A 17,312-nucleotide genomic window follows, 5' to 3' on the forward strand; every position below is an offset into this window, starting at 1 on the left:
GTAAATAGGCATTAAATTCGGCTAGGACAGGAATTAAAAAACACACTTTAAAGCCCCCCCGACATGTTTCGCTAACTAGTAGCGTCCTCAGGGGTACATGGGGCTAATGGCGACGCGGCGAGAAAACGGAAGCCTTTATGGCAATATGGAGTGACGTAAATGGGAGGCGTGTAGAGGAACAGGCTGCCAATCGGCCACCTCAGGACAGCGCAAAGAACAGATGATACTGCCCGGCCAATAGAGATCATCCTATTGAGGAACCAATAGGAGACAAGGAGCGATATGGATACACTGTCGATACAAACAAACTAGTCAGTGATGACACGCATGCGTAGTAGGTCATAGCAGGGACTCAGAAAAATGCTGAGAGAAAACACCGATACATCAGGAATCGGCGCAAGCGCCGTAGCTGACAAAATGGACATAGAGTAGACGCCCCGTGATAAACTCCCTTAGAATAGCCGCGCATGCGCCATGGCACATAATGGGCACTTAGAAAAATAATGAGCTCCAGGGCAGCAGCAGAGAGCATCGCATGTCAGCGCAGGCGCCGCGGCTGTCACTCAAGACTCAGAGCAGGCATATAATGATACCATCACAATAGCAACGCGCATGCGCAACAATATCCACATCGGACTTAGAAAAATACCTAAAAAGATGATGATGAAAGCAGAGTCGACACTGCCTGCCTTGGTATGGGAAAGGTGCATAATCACAAACTGACACAATAGGGACTGAGAAAAGTGTAAACAGCCACGAAGACCTGACAAACCGGCATGCGAGCCGTAAATGTCAGCTGGCCCCTAATAAAGGGAATAGTAATGTCCCCCGTTTTTGCAGGGGACACCCAGTCAGGGCTGCAGGAGCAGTCTACACTATATACAGCTGTACAGATCCCTCCTACTCTCAGTCATGCACCCTAATGACCACAGCACTCCTTTTTAGCCATAATGGTGTACCCATCGATGATAGGTGTATCCAATATCCCAATAGGGACAATACATATTCCGTATGTAGATGAATCGTAAGTGTATATAATAAATATAATAGAACAAATTTAGTACTCGCGGCCGCACATTAAAAGACATATATGGTCATAAATGGTGATTCCATAGTAAGATAAACCATAACATAAATAGAGATAGAGCCACCCTATGAAAAGGGGGGGAGCAAAATTTTTCATGATACTGGCGATTAATCGAATCCAAAAGCACCAACTGATCGTAAATGAATATAAATAATACGAAAATAAAAAGAAAAGAAAATGACAATAGATAATGAAGACATCCACATAGGACATGAAGGGAAATGAACAACGGATCAAAGAAAGGCACTATAAGTGAAACCCTCATTTAATCCCTGAGGGGTCATGGTACCAAGACGATGGATCCAGCGTGCTTCCTCCTGTAGGAGTTTCTGATCCAAATTGCCAGCCCTGGGTCCCAGCTTCAGTTGTTCAATACCCCAAAATTGGAGCAGTTTGGGGTTGTCAGAATGGAACCTATGCATATGTCTAGAGAGAGTGGTATCCTCTTTCAAATTGATGGTACTAAGATGTCTCGATACTCTCCTCCTCAATTCCTGCAGAGTCTTACCGACATACAATTTCGGGCAGGGACATTTAGCCAAATAGACAATCCCGCTACTCTGGCAGTTAAGAAATTGCTTAATGTGATATAGTCTATTGTCTAAGGGGTTAGTGAAACTTCTAACTCTAGGCATCAGAGGACAAAAGGAACATCTACCGCAGGGATGGAAACCAGTTATAGGTGACTTTAACCATGTAGATGGTGTATTATGAGAAATAGGAGAATAATGGCTATGTACCAAAAAATCACGGAGATTTTTTCCCCTGCGATAGGTAATAGCAGGATTGGCCGGGAGTACCTCCACTAAATCTGGGTCAGCGGTAAGGATCGACCAATGTTTTCTCAGAACACCAACCACCTGAGAGGAGCACACGTCAAAAGTGCCAATGCAACGGATGGCATTGGACGATGGTGGCAATACGGATCCAGCACCTCTATCGGAGAGTAGTTCAGATCTCTGAGATGCCCTGGCCCTAGCATAGGCCCTATGGAGCCACTTTTTTGGATACCCCCGTGCCAAAAATTTATGGTAAAGACCATCACATTCTCTCTGAAAAGATGACTCATCGGAACAGTTGCGTTTGGCTCGTAGGTATTGGCCGATAGGTATCCCTCTCTTCAGGGCAGGTGGGTGATAGCTGTTCCAATGCAGGAAGCTATTAGTCGCTGTAGCTTTTCGAAATATATCGGTTTGGACACCGCCAACAGGATCCAGAGAGATCTTAAGGTCCAGGAAATCAATTACCCGATCGTTTATATCAAAAGTGAATTTCATACCGATAGAGTTGGTATTGAGCATAGACATGAAGTCAGTGAAAATGTTGACATCCCCATCCCAAAGCATGAGAATGTCATCAATATATCTACCCCAAAAGGAGATATGTGAGGTAAAGAAAAGTAGATCGTCGGAAAAAACAATGGTGTCTTCCCACCAACCCAGGAAAAGCTTGGCGTAGGAAGGTGCACAGACAGTGCCCATGGCCGTGCCTTTTATCTGATGATAATATTTGGCATCAAAAGTGAAAAAATTATGAGTGAGTAGAAAACGTAATAATGATAGAACAAAATTATTATGACGATGAAATTGTGTGCCTTTGGTGCTCAAAAAATATTCAACTGCATTGAGACCCAGGTCGTGCTGAATGTTAGTGTACAGGGACTCCACGTCTATGCTCGCCAACAAAGTGGTGGGGGTGACATTGATCTCCTGAATCCTGGTGACGGTGTCTTTAGTATCCTTAAGGTGAGATGACAGGGCAGAAACAAAAGGGGACAGAATCTCGTCCACGTAAAGACTTATGCCCTGTGTAAGGTTGTCGTTTCCCGACACTATAGGTCTTCCAGGGATGGGGTTCTTATTTTTATGGACCTTTGGTAAAGCGTAAAAGGTTGCAAGAGTGGGAGTGGGATTATACAGACGTTTAAATTCATCCAAAGTAATAAGATTACTACTCTTAGCATCGGTAAGTAGGTCAAACAGTTCTAATAGGTAGTTGGTCGTAGGGTTGCTTTTTAAGATAGTATAAGTTGTATGATCACCTAGTAACCTATGGACCATGTCTGCATAATCCACACGGTCCATCACTACAATATTGCCTCCTTTATCCGAGGGTTTAAATACCAGATCCGCATTACCACACAAATCGTCCAACGCCATCCTCTCATCACTGCTAAGATTACTAAAGGCCATAGACCTGTTACCTCTCAAGCTTTTAAGGTCTTTACAGACCATTTTAACAAAAACATCAATATGTCCATACTGAGAGAAAGGGGGAGTAAGCTTGGATTTGGGGCGTAGCGACGAAAAAGGGCCAACCGCCTCAGAGACTCCATATTGGTTCTCCCGAAGGAGACTCTCAAGAGCCCTCATGGTGTTTTGCTCTTGGCGATCCTGACGGATACCATCCTGTATGGAACCCTTAAAATGCTTATGTAGGGCCAGTTTTCTCGCGAAAAGATTAATATCCTTTGCCCATGTGAATTCATTAAAAGGGGGTGCAGGGGTATATGAGAGTCCCCTTTGTAAGAGGGTCAACTGATGTGAGTTTAAACTGTATGAAGACAAATTGATTATCTGCATATCGGCGTCGTTGGTGGTTGGTATATTTGATTTTATGATTTGAGTCCCCAGTGCATATTGAGTGGTCCTAAAAAAGGAAATGTAGTAGAAGGGCCCATGGTAGTATTGGTACCATTGCCACCACTCGAAGCTGCAGGTATGATTGGTAACTGAGAGTTGCCCATCATGCTTGTGGCACTTTGGGTATAAGTAGGGACAGATGTAGATAAGACAGATGAAGAGTTGGAGACAGCAGGTGGACATGGTCTATTTCTAGTCAGGGGTCCAATAGGAGGCTGCTTAGATACAGTAGAGATTTTCTTTGAAAAACCAGGCCTGGTGTTCCTAACCTTACGCTTAGTACCTAGTCTGGGACTATCACCAGTAGATCTAGAAAATTCCGTACCCGAAGTATCCGATTCAGAGAAATCGGTATATACAGTAGTTTGTTTAGGGGTAGGGACAAAGCGTGTCCTATATGTGTAGATTTGGCCTATATCGAAGTCCCTCCGATCCCGGATATATTTGCGATGTTTACGCTCCTTTATCTCACCCTGTAATTTCTCAATGTTTTTTTGTAGTTTAGCCTCTGACGCAGCGAATTCAGGACAGGACTGAAAGACCTGTATATCCGATATCTCTTTTTCAAGTTGAGCGCCAATTTTACTGTGGCTCTGCTTTTCGAATTCCAGCAAATACTGAAGCATCCGCAAGGAACTCTCAGTGAGAAGGTCCTCCCACCCCTTTGTGAAGGCAGTGTTGTCACGATGTGAGTTAGGTGTGATATTAATTCTAAGACCCCTATAGACAATCTTCTGCTGTATATAGGTCTCAAGACTGGCTATCTCCCAACAGGAGCGCACAAATCTTTGATACGTTTTCTGGAGGTCCCTAAACGCTGTATGGATGTCAAACTGATGCAATGGAATATTGTCAGTGGAAAAGACATAAGCCACCTCAGCGGACAGAGTCTCTATGTTGGGCTTCTTAGACAAAAAACCAGCCATATCAAATAAACGGTATGAAATATAAGGAGTTCCACAGTGGGAACAGGGTCAATAAAAAAGGGTAATTAACCCAGCAATATTAGACAGAGAGCAGTTGTGACCCAGGGCAGTCAGCAGGTAAAATATACAATCAAGACAGGAATGCCAACAGGCAAGCAAAAACCCTTATTTCCTGACTACCCACAATTAATTAGGAAAATAAACTAACAAATTTTATTAAGCTACGTATAGCAAAAAGACAGACCACATAAACGTCAGTTTAAAATTATCACTGTCACAGTGCCGAAGTGAAAGTGAAAATCAGCCAGCTGGAAGGCTCGGCAAATCATTCAAACGGCCAAGGTGAATACTGACTGAATAGAACCTGTTTGGGGTTTGATACGGCCAACAAAATATCGTCAGCAAAAGCGGCCACTTTTAGTTCTATATTACGTAGTTTAATGCCCTGAAAAGTAGATGTCTGGGAGAGATGGCGCAAGACGGGGTCTAAGGCGAGATTAAAAAGGAGGGGGGATAGGGGACAACCCTGCTTGGTGCCCCTAAAAATGTCTATCGGAGCTGTGTTATGCTCATTGACCGTCACACTAGTTGCACACCCTACACGAAGAGATTGCAGGAATTGAGTAACAGTCGATCCAAGGTTCGTTCGCTCCATCACCTCATCGAGAAAAGGCCACGCGACAGTGTCGAAGGCCTTCTCAGCGTCAAGGCTCATCAGCATGTTAACTGGTTGATCCTGCTCCTGCGCCATGACTGTGGCAGCAACAGCTGATCTTATATTCTTGATACTAGTCCTGCCTTATGTGAAACCCATTTGAGCTTCGCATAAAAGGTCGGGGAGAACAACCTGGAGTCTGTCAGCCAATATCCTTGCCAGTAATTTATAATCTTGATTGAGTAGGGAAATTGGCCGATAGGATTGGGCCAGAGACGGGTCTTTATTTGGTTTGGGTAAGAGAACTGTGCGAGACTCTGTGAATCGGTCAATGGGCATTTGGCGTATAAAGGCGTCGTTAAATAAATTAGTGAGAGTGGGAATTATTTGGGGGGCCAGTATTTTATAATATTCCGCCGGGAATCCGTCCCGACCCGGTGTTTTGCCATTGGAGGTCAGAGAGATGGCCCGTCGCACTTCCTCCTCCTGTATGTCCGAATTCAGCAAAGATTGCTGATCTTCAGATATGGAGGGCAGATTTATGGTGTCCAGAAAGGTATTGATATCTGGGAGGGATGCCGGGGCCGCTCTATAAAGGTCTTCATAATAGTCAGAGAAAATCTGCGCTATATCAGAAGCATCGGTGACAAGGGAGCCGGTGGTAGGGTGCCGCAGGGACAATATGGGTTTGAATGGACGTTTTTGCTTAGTGAGTGTGGCGAGTAATTTTCCAGTTCTATTTCCCCATCTATAAAATTTATTGTCTGTGTTTTTTACCTGCCAATGGGATTCCTCGTGGACAAAAGTGTCTAGTAGATGCCTGGCCGTCTGATAAACTGTTTGGTTATACGCAGAGGAATCTGCTGCATATGTGCGCTGAGCGGTCAGTAAAGCCTTGTGTAAGGCGTCAAAGCGCTCCCTTCTCGTTTTCCGCCTATGGGACAGATAGCTGATGACATGACCTCTCATTACAGCCTTAGAAGTCGCCCACAACAAGGGGGAATCATCAGTATGAGAGATGTTGTCGTCCAAGAATTGACTCCAATATGATTGGAGATACTGTTTAAAGTCATCAGAATCTGCCATGTACGCAGGAAACCTCCATATTCTAGTTCTCACATTGGATGGGGATAAGGATAATGACATTGTAATTGGAGCATGGTCTGATATGGTGATTGGATGTATACGTGAGGAGTAATGTGCCTCAAACAGGGGGGAGGATATCAGAAAGTAGTCAATACGGGAGAATGTTTTATGGGCTACAGAATGACACGTGTATTCTCTCGCCCCAGAATCCATCACCCTCCAGGGGTCGCACACATTGAGGGAGTCAATGAGAAGAGTGAGGGAGGCGGTCGCTACCTGGGACTGGGGTGTAGAAGGGGACCTGTCTAGTGTGGGGCATTGTACAAGATTGAAGTCACCTCCAATTATTAAGCGACAGTCGGGGAAGCTCGTTATGATTTGGAGAACCTCTGGGAAAAAGCTTTGTTGGTCGTGATTAGGGGCGTAAATGTTCACCAGTAAATATGCTATCCCGGCTATTAAGACCTGTAGTATTAGGTACCTGCCCTGAGGGTCTGCTATGGAGTTCTCTACAGTGTATTGAATGTCCCTTCTGAAAAGTGTCGCGACCCCCCGCGAAGAGGAAGAATGTGAGGCAGAAAGGCAATCCGCTAGCCACGGGGCTTTCAAGTTGCTTTGCGTGCCTGATCTCCAGTGAGTCTCCTGAAGAAAGATAATGTCAGGGGAGAGTCTTTTGAGATGGTTAAGCACTTTTTTCCTCTTCAGGGGCGTGTTCAGTCCTGCTACATTCCAGGAAAGGAATTTAATATGAGGATGGGTACTAAAAGTGTCAGGGTGTAGTGTGTTTGGGGTACTCATCCTGTGTCGAGGTGGTAGATTCGGATCAAAGGTAGTGAAAGCCAGATGCTGCACCCCACGGTCCCAGCGAGCCGCGAGTACAGCCCCTTCCCACTGATGCCATTACAAGCGGGAGTCACGCCTCCCATCACCTGAAAAAGGATAATATACATGAGCGAGCATAAGTAACACAAAAAAAACATAGAAACAACAAAAGTTATAGCGGCATTAACCAGTAACTGGTGTTCTGCTGTGAACACAACTGCCGCAGTTTGCGCTTTAATTCGCCAAGGTAAGCGAAGTAAGCACATGTCCATTAGTAGGAGGGCTAACTTTTCCTCTCAGAAAGTCTTCATTATCCTTCATCCCGCACTTCCAGATGGAGGCCTCTGCGGGCCAGGACCGGATCCTCAAACATCAGCGTACGGTCCCCCATTTGCACTTTCAGCTTGGCCGGGAAGAGGAGTTGAAATCGAGTGTTCTGTTCGTGCAGCAGGCGGCAGATTGGAGCGAAGGCTTTTCTCTTCTGGGCGACCATCGCCGAGTAATCTTGGAAAATCAGGATTTTGGAGTTATTCACGTGGAGGTTCCCCTGCTGCCTGTACGCTCTCAAGACTCTTTTTTTTATCGCCCAGTGTAGGTACTTGGCGATTACTGGACGTGGCCTATTGTCTCCCGCATTCCCCCTGGTTCTGGGCGGTCCCAGCCTGTGCACTCTCTCAATCATGAGGGGGTCGCGTCCCAGGTCAATGTTGAGGGCTGTGGGTAGATCTTTGGTGATGTAGTCCAGCAGCTGGTCGTTTGTCACGCCTTCAGGGATGCCCGCGAAGCGCAAATTGCTGCGCCGATCCCTATTTTCTAGATCATCCAATTTATCTCTAAGGGCTTGGGATGTGGCTTGACTTTGCCTCAAGGCGACCTCCATTGTGGCGATAGAATCTTCCGCTGTATTAAACCGTGTTTCCATATCTGCTATTTTTTGTGAATTTTAAGTGATTTGCGCCAATGCAGAATTTATGGACGTGTGTAAGACATCCAGCCGCTTGTCGAAGAGAGGAAGCAGAAGTTTGGAGACCTCCTGTGCCACTAAGGTCGCCTGAAGTGAGTCAGTTTCCGAGTCATGCGAAGGACTGTTCTGTGGGGTTAGTCTGGGTGGCGTGACGTCGTCATCAGGAAGACGTTCTGGGGTGAACTGATGTTGAGAGCTGGAACCTCTGTTAGAAGAAGATCTGGGAGTCTGTTTATCCCCCTTCATATGGGTTTTGGATTTCTGCATTTTGGAGGACGGGGGTATCCCGGGCGTCCGGGCGGCACAAGAGCGGGCAGGTTGATCTCTCAAAGATTTCGTCAAATATTTGTCCATGTCACGCTCCCCTATCAGGGGGGAAGCACGAGAGATTTTACAGACAATGAACAGGCAGCAGAGGCAAATAGAAGGAAAGTAGACCGCAGCACGTTACATCATTACAGATCCATCAGCATGTGCAGGGGTTTGGAGGGATCTTTATAACAAAACATAGTGGGTTCAGCAAACAATGTCCCGTGCAAACGATGAAGTGAACCAAGACGGGTCAAAGGGGGAGTTTCTGAGGCGCAATAAATCCTCGATTCTTCCTACAATGTTGACGTAGTGCACACAGTTAGGAGAGTCGCGCTGAGTAGTCCCTGGCTGGGGGTTACACCGGGGTTCTCCCCCCGTGCGATGTGTATACCAGTCCCTGGGCAGTAAGAATGGACGTCAGGCCCAGCAGTGCCACCCGCGAGATCGTGCCCGGGTGTTTTCACGTGGGTATTGCCCCACACAAGATATTGGTCTGGGTCACAACTTGGCTATTTGGTATTTGGGGGTCCTCACCTGGGGTCTGCCCCACTTCTCCTCCCTTTCCCAGCACTTTTCCTATCAGGCTGCCGTTGCCTTTATCCGCCACAAGATGGCAGCAGAGTAGTGGCTTTTCAAGATGGCGGCCGGGGCGTGGCTTCTCGCGAGGTTTGCCTCGCGCAAGATGGCGGCCGGGAACTTCCCCTGCCAGATTAGCAATGCCCTTCGGGGTACAATGATGGCCAATCGGGGGGTCACGCAGCAGTCCACAGGGAAGATCTCCCTCCCCCTTATGTCCTCTTCCTCCCTTCTCCTTACCGGCCTGTTTGGTGTAGGTGCTGCTCAGCCACAGTCCGGCCTCGCCTCCTCCAAGATGGCCGCCGGAAGGATCTTCTTCTGCAGGAGACCCAGGTAGGATGATTTGTGCCAGCTGTAATATCACTTTTGATGGCGGGTCACCCTGATCCACTGTCTCCCCTAGCAGGGGGGATCCCCAATCCAGGGCTCTTCTCTGGGCGTTTGTCTTCAGCCGCGTGACTGGGCCAGGGACACCCGCACTTCTTTCGGCGTTCCACCGCCCACGGCTCCGGGGCGATTCAAATCGGAGCCTCTCTGGGGTCTCTCCGAGCCCCCCGTGTCAGGGGAATTGCCTGCAACGTCCCCCGAGGCAGGATGGCCAGGATACAGCCCGGATGGTCTCAGGGCACAGAGGAGCTCTCTCTAAAAGCGGCCATCCACGATGCCCCACCCCCGGAAGTCTCTTATAGTTGTTTTTATGTCTTATGGAGTTTGCACAATGAAATACGTTTTGTAAAAAATCATTCACTTTTTGTGTTACCATGTTCTAAGAGCCAGAATTTTTTTATTTTTCCATCAATAAAGGACTTATTTTTTGCGTAACGAACTGTAGTTTCAATCATTACCATTTTTAGGTACATGCGACTTTTTGATCTCTTTTTATTCCATTTTTTGGGAGGTGAAGTGACCAAACAATTGTGATTGGGGTACGGTTTATTATTATTTTCTTTTACGGCGTTCACCGTGCGGGATAAATAACAAAATAATTTTGTAGTTCAGGCCGTTACGGACGCGGCGATACCAATTATGTACAGTTTGTTTATTTATCTATTTTTATTAATAATAAAGGACTGATAAGGGAAAAAGGGGGATTTTTACTTTTATTACTTATAAAACTTTTATTTTCTTATTTTTACACATCTTTTTTTAACTTTTTTTTTTACTTTATTACTTTGTCCCACTAGGGGACTTGAGGGCAGGAGGCCCTGATCGCTATTCTAATACACTGCACTACATGCGTAGTGCAGTGTATTAGAGCTGTCAGCTACTCACTGACAGCAAGCATGTCAGGACCCACTAGGCTTCCGTCAATGGAATAGCCGGACGCCATTGTTTGGTGTCCGGTTGCCATAGTCATAGGCCGCTATCGTGTAGCAGGCTGGCGATGGTAGCTTAACCCCTAAAAATACGAGATCTCTATTGAACACGGCTTTTAAGGGGTTAATCAGCGGGGACACAGCGATCGGTCCCCGCTGTAGGAGCTGCGGCAGCTGCTGTACGAGACAGCAGCTGTCACAGCTCCTGTATGTGTCGGGAGGACGGCCGAAACGGGCATTACTCCTGAGACGTACTATTAGGTCATGGAGAGCGAACGCTATGGTTACCATGACCTAATAGTACGTCCAGGAGCGGGAAGGGGTAAAGAGCAAAATGGCCCGGTCATTAAGGGGTTAATTCAGTTCATTAATGACTGTGTATATCATTTGCATGCTTCATCCTGATTTCTACTGTACATTTTATAAATGTGAGGGTTTGCTGGGTTGACCGGATACTTGATCTCACTTTACTGTCATTTACTCCATTATGTATATGTACATATGATGTGACAATATTGTTTTTGTTGATGTGTGAATTGTATTTCATATGTTGTTTTAAAACGAGTTTAAAAAAAAAAATACATGGATGTGTGATAAACTTTGAAGCACTCCTTTATAAACATGCCAGGTTTATCTGGGCAGGTTTCACAATGATAATTTGTGTCTAGTCTTCTCCCCCTTTTGTAACACACTTTGCACCTTTTTTGGGACCTTCCTTTTGTACCAGTGGAGGTGATTAGAGAGATCAACCCGTCCCATGTACTTATTGTAGCCTAGGATGCAATCTGGCTTGTGGGTCATTGTAGTGCTACCTCGGACAGGGACAGGGGTGCTGCCGGTACCGTGTATTGTGGTCAACATAAGGCCATCCCTCTTGTCTTTATACTTGACCAGCAACATGTTCTAGCTGTGTAGTTCCCTGCTTTCTCCCTTTCTTAGGGGTTGCACAATCAAAGTTTTAGAGAGGCCTCTCTGGTTTTTGCGCACGGTGCCGCATTCTGCAGTACTTCTGGTGGAGAGCCATTTAAATAATGGGAGGCTGGTGTAGAAGTTATACACGTAAAGGTAAAAACCCTGGTCCAGCAGTGGATGCATCAAATCCCACACTATTTTCCCACTAACGCCCAGGACAGGGGGTTATTCTTGAGGTTCTATCCTGATGTCCTTCCCTTCATAAACTGTAAACTTGTAGGTGCACAGCTTGTACATTTTAATTCCATACCTCGCCCTCTTGCTTGGCAGGTATTGGCGGAATATTAAGATGAATACCTATACGAGTATAGACCATTGGCATACGCCAAACAATAATGCGTCCACACAAATCATAAAGCAAATATCAATACCTATACCAGACTGTGAAGACTACTAGTATATCCAGAAAATGAAACACATATAGCACAAGTCATGTACCATGACAATATAAAATAAACTTTATTGAAATATACATAACATATTGGCCATCAAAATATAAAAACAATATAGCACACAGTTAAAAAGGAGAGTATGGAGGAGCTGCATGAATAATCCAATATATATGCTACCATACTATAAACATCCTGTGATGTGGTAACAAATGCAGATATCTATAGAAAAGATGATCATATAGATGAAGTATTTGGACAACAGAAGCACATAAATATATTTAGCACCTGACAGAAGAGCACACAATTGTGCATGCATATAAAAGTATACAGCTAGAGCTCCAAGTTGCACCCAAAACAAAGACCATGCTTTATAAATAAAGGATATTGCACAAACCCATGGACTGCATGATAGGAAGCACGCAGGAACACTCCACACTGACCGCCCCCGACGCACGTTTCGCCGTCAGCTTTCTCAAGGGGTACCCCTTGAGAAAGCTGACGGCGAAACGTGCGTCGGGGGCGGTCAGTGTGGAGTGTTCCTGCGTGCTTCCTATCATGCAGTCCATGGGTTTGTGCAATATCCTTTATTTATAAAGCATGGTCTTTGTTTTGGGTGCAACTTGGAGCTCTAGCTGTATACTTTTATATGCATGCACAATTGTGTGCTCTTCTGTCAGGTGCTAAATATATTTATGTGCTTCTGTTGTCCAAATACTTCATCTATATGATCATCTTTTCTATAGATATCTGCATTTGTTACCACATCACAGGATGTTTATAGTATGGTAGCATATATATTGGATTATTCATGCAGCTCCTCCATACTCTCCTTTTTAACTGTGTGCTATATTGTTTTTATATTTTGATGGCCAATATGTTATGTATATTTCAATAAAGTTTATTTTATATTGTCATGGTACATGACTTGTGCTATATGTGTTTCATTTTCTGGATATACTAGTAGTCTTCACAGTCTGGTATAGGTATTGATATTGGCGGAATATTAGTCTCCCGTTAAAATATACAAGGGACTCGTCTATTTCAATGTTCTTTTTGGGGGTATAAGCTTCTTGAAATTTGGTGCAGAAATTATCAATGACTGGCCTGATTTTGAATAGGCAGTCATATGTGGGGTCATCACGGGGCGGGCACGGTGCATTATCATTATAATGCAAAAATGTCTGAATTATTTCAAAATGTGTCTGGGGTATTGCCATGTGGTAAAATGGAGTGCTGTATAAAATGTCCGTACTCCAGTATTGCCTAGCCTCCGGCTTTTTTACTAGGCCCATATGTAGCACAAGGCCCCAAATTGTCATCATCTCCACTGCCTCTATGGGGGTCCACCTAGCAAATACATTTGTCTGAGCCACCATTAAATTAACAAAATCCTCAGAGAAAAAGAGCATGAAAAAGTGAATTTCTGCGAAGCTTACAGTTTTAAACCAAAATACTGAGCTGCCTATGAAATCTGGACTGCGAGGCACATAATTCTCAGGTGGTAGGTTCCATATGGTATCACTCATTTGGGGGGTTGCTTCAGCTGATGTCCTGGGGCGTCTTTGCGGGGTTTCCTCATCACTGGATGAGGATGATGAGGATAAGTAGGTCAAGAGGAATGGGGCAATTTCCTCTTCTCCCTCGCTGGCCGATTCAGTGTTAGAGGCCAGGATGGCGTTAGCCTCCTTGGTTGAATAGACTCTTTGGGATTATTGTGCAACTATGCGATCAAAAATTTTGTGAACGAACTTCAGTTAAAAAACCCTGAATGACCGTCACTAACTGACGCTAACTTTAACACTGTAAATTTATACTAAAACTGTCGCTACACTAGTGAACGAACTTCAGTTAAAAAAAAACTGAATGTCCGTCACTGACGCGAACTATAATGCTGTCAATTTATACTAAACCTGTAGCATAAATATATAGCTAAAATTTCTACTATATATTTTTTTTACTAAATGGACGTCAGTAAACGTCCGCTACTCTAACGCCCTACCTGTGCAGTTACTAACTACACCTAACTATAATTTTTTTAAATTATTTTTTTACAATTTTATAAAAAAAAGGCCCAAAAAAAACAGCATCAACAAATTACCACTGAGGCGGATTATAGACTCAGCACTGAGTGGCCGCAGGGCCAGTGTAGCCGGTGTAATGTTTTCTGTATAACACTGTCCAATCAGCATCATACAGTCGTCCTCTTCGCAGGCCAGCAACACAGCCTAATCATATACTATACAGCTTCCATTCCCGACTCTGTTTTCAACTGGTCATACCTCCGGTTGTTTCATACTGCGATCCTGCCATATAAATGATTAGAATCTCATCTTTCATATGCCACCAGAACCACCGTTCTAGGTGGTCAACAGCCGGAGATATGGCTATTTGAAGAGATCCATCTCCCCCCCAGCCTCAGTCTTTCACACTGTGTGAAGCAGCTTCATGCTGATAGGACAGTGTCAGAGGCTGTGAGGTAGCTCCACCTCAGAATAATCGCTGCTGTTGACACCCACATATCAAGTATAATAAACTTTTTGGGACACAATTTTCACTAGCATTATCCCTGTGATAGTGCATATTAGATTAGCTAGGAGATTGGGCATTACTAAATTAGTGACGTGACAGATCCTCTTTAAGTGACTGATCATATCTGTATTCTAATAAAGTACCGCTCAGAAGCATCCGACATTAAAATAAATAGTAGGTAAGCATTAACCACAGGTACATTTTAAGCCCACAGCAAGGTGTCTTTATGCCACACTCAAGAAACCAATTAAAAAAAAAAAGCGCGTACCTCCAATGATTTACTTAAAGTGTACCTGTAAAGATAAAAAAAACTTGTTTATGTGTTCCTTTTAACATAATAAAAAACTTTGCAATATATTATATTTACCTTACTGCAATCGTTAGCCTGATATGCTGTAGTCTTCTTCCCTCTTTTGCTGCTCCTCCATCTCTTCTACTTCGGCAGTCCCTGCTTGTTGTCAGTTGGAATCCGTAGCCAACAACATCAGACGCTGGCTACAGATTCTGTGCAAAACTGAGGGGGAGGCACCATGTTGACGTGCACACTCCCGAGCTTCCTCACTCTAGTTCCTATTCACAGCACTGCTCCCTTTACTGTTCATATATGGAAAGTGATGTCCGGAACAGAGCTGAAGTCCTGGGCAGAGATCTAGTAGGGGCTCTGCTCTGGTACATTGGCTCTGTGGAAGCCTCTAACATCACTCTCCATATATAGACAGTGATGTCCGGAGCAGAGCTGAAGTCCCGGGCAGATTGCTAGTAGAGGCTCTGTTCCGGTACACTGGCTCTGTGGAAGCCTCTAACAGCACTGTCCATATATAGACAGTTATGTCAGGGGCAACCCCAGAACTGGAGTTCCGGGCTCCGCCTGGGACTGCTGCTCTGCTACTATCATTCAGGGACCTCCCCATTGCTGGAGTCCATAAACAGAGCCGCTTCAAGCGTTCTGCCTGGGACTCCTCTCCTCCTGACATCACTGTCCATATGTGGACAGTGATGTCAGGGGCAACCCCAGAGCCGGAGTCCCGGGCTCTACCTAGGACCCCTGCTCTGCTCCTAACATCACTGTCCATATTTGGCCTATATATATATATATATATATATATATATATATACATACATGGACAGTGATGTCAGGAGCAGAGCAAGAGTCCCAGGCAGGACTCGGCTCTGGGGTTGCCCATGACATCACTGTCCATATATGGACAGTGATGTCAGGAGGAGAGAGGGAGTCCCAGAAAGAGCTCTAGAAGCGACTCTGTTTCGGGACTCCAGCTCTAAGGAAGTCCCTGACATCACTGTCCATATATGGATGGTGATGCCAGGAGCTTTCCCAGGGCCTAAGTCCTGGGGCAGAGTCTCTACTATCACACTTCCTGGAGATTCCAACTCTGAGGAAGCCCCTGACATCACTGTCCTTATATGGACAATGATGTCGAGAGCTGCCCGAAGTGTACGTTTACCTCTGAAGGATGCCATACAGTGGCATCAGTCACCCATAGCCTCCCATGTTAAAAAAAAAACGGATACCGTGTGGTATACGTTTTTGATGGGATCCCTCAGGATGGATTAGCGTAGTCTACTACGCTATTCCATCCTTTTTTTATTACCAATTTTTTTATTTGTGTTTTTTTACAGGTTCGGTTGTTGGACTTCTTTGGATTTGAGGACTCCTTCGATCACGACTTTTTTTTTCTTTATAAAATGGCTAATGAGGGTTGGGTGGGGGGTGTTTTATTTCAACAAAATATTATTTCTATGTGTCTATTTTTTTTTTTTGCGTTAGGCTGGACTCACACGAGCATGTTCGGTCCGTAAAAGACGGAATGTATTTCGGCCGCAAGTCCCGGACCGAACACACTGCAGGGAACCGAGGCTCCTAGCATCATAGTTATGTACGACGCTAGGAGTCCCTGCCTCTCCGTGGAACTACTGTCCCGTACTGAAAGCATGATTACAGTACAGGACAGTTGTCCCACAGCGAGGCAGGGAATCCTAGCGTTGTACATGACTATGATGCTAGGAGCCTGGCTCCCTGCAGTGTGTTCGGTCCGGGACTTGCGGCCGAAATACGTTCCGTCCTTTACGGACCGAACATGTTTGTCTGAATCCAGCCTGACTGAAAGGACTGCAGCTCCAATGTAGTGTTACATCCTGTTAATGAATTAGGAAGATTTCTTACTGTGTATGTATAGTTTACTGATCAATGAATTGGAGGATCACAAGAAAGTTATTAGGCAAGTGACAAAGGGGTGGTACATTCGATATATTCTTGTACATGAAATTTTGGCTCTATGCCAATAACTTGAAACAATAGTTGGATGCTGGAAATTCAATGCATTTTAGTCCAGACAGGGTTCAAGTGAGACGGGTACTGTTGACATTGCTCCCAAACAATGAGAGGCATCCCACTACTGAATTCCAAAATACTGACATTGCATTTTGCAAAGTAATTCAAGGGTCACTTCAGTCATCACACTAATATATAGTTGGCAACATTTTTCCAGGGAAACTTAGGCTTTATTCACACGACCGGGTGTCAAATCGGCCATGTAAAACAGACGTTGTTGACGGCCGATTTGCACCCGTGTGTGACCCGTTTCAGAGATCCCTCAAAGACTTGAGTCTATTGAGGAATCCGGTAAACCGGGCAAAAACAGGACATGTCCTAGGCTTTTCCGGACCGCTCACACGTTCCTTTACAAAAACGTCAGTGAATAGCCCCATATAACATTGATTTTAATGCAGCCGTGTCACGGCCGTTAAAAAACGGGCGCCACCCGGCTGTTTATCCCTGTCATGTGAATAAGGCCTTAGGGTGAGGCTTCTTTAATGGGTATGTCTTATGCGGGTGGGCCTTATCTATGGTAGCCAGTGTCTCTGTGGTTATCCGGTTGTTTACAGGCAGGTGATGTCTCACTTTATCACTTGGGCTAGGTAATATGTGCTGACCACTACTCATTGCGTAAAAACTAGCGTAGATAGCATCAAACAGTGCCCCTTGTAAATGCTGCCACAGCGCCACCCTGTATA

The sequence above is a fragment of the Rhinoderma darwinii genome, chromosome 5 (assembly GCF_050947455.1).
Source record: "Rhinoderma darwinii isolate aRhiDar2 chromosome 5, aRhiDar2.hap1, whole genome shotgun sequence".
In the NCBI taxonomy this organism is placed as follows: domain Eukaryota; kingdom Metazoa; phylum Chordata; class Amphibia; order Anura; family Rhinodermatidae; genus Rhinoderma; species Rhinoderma darwinii.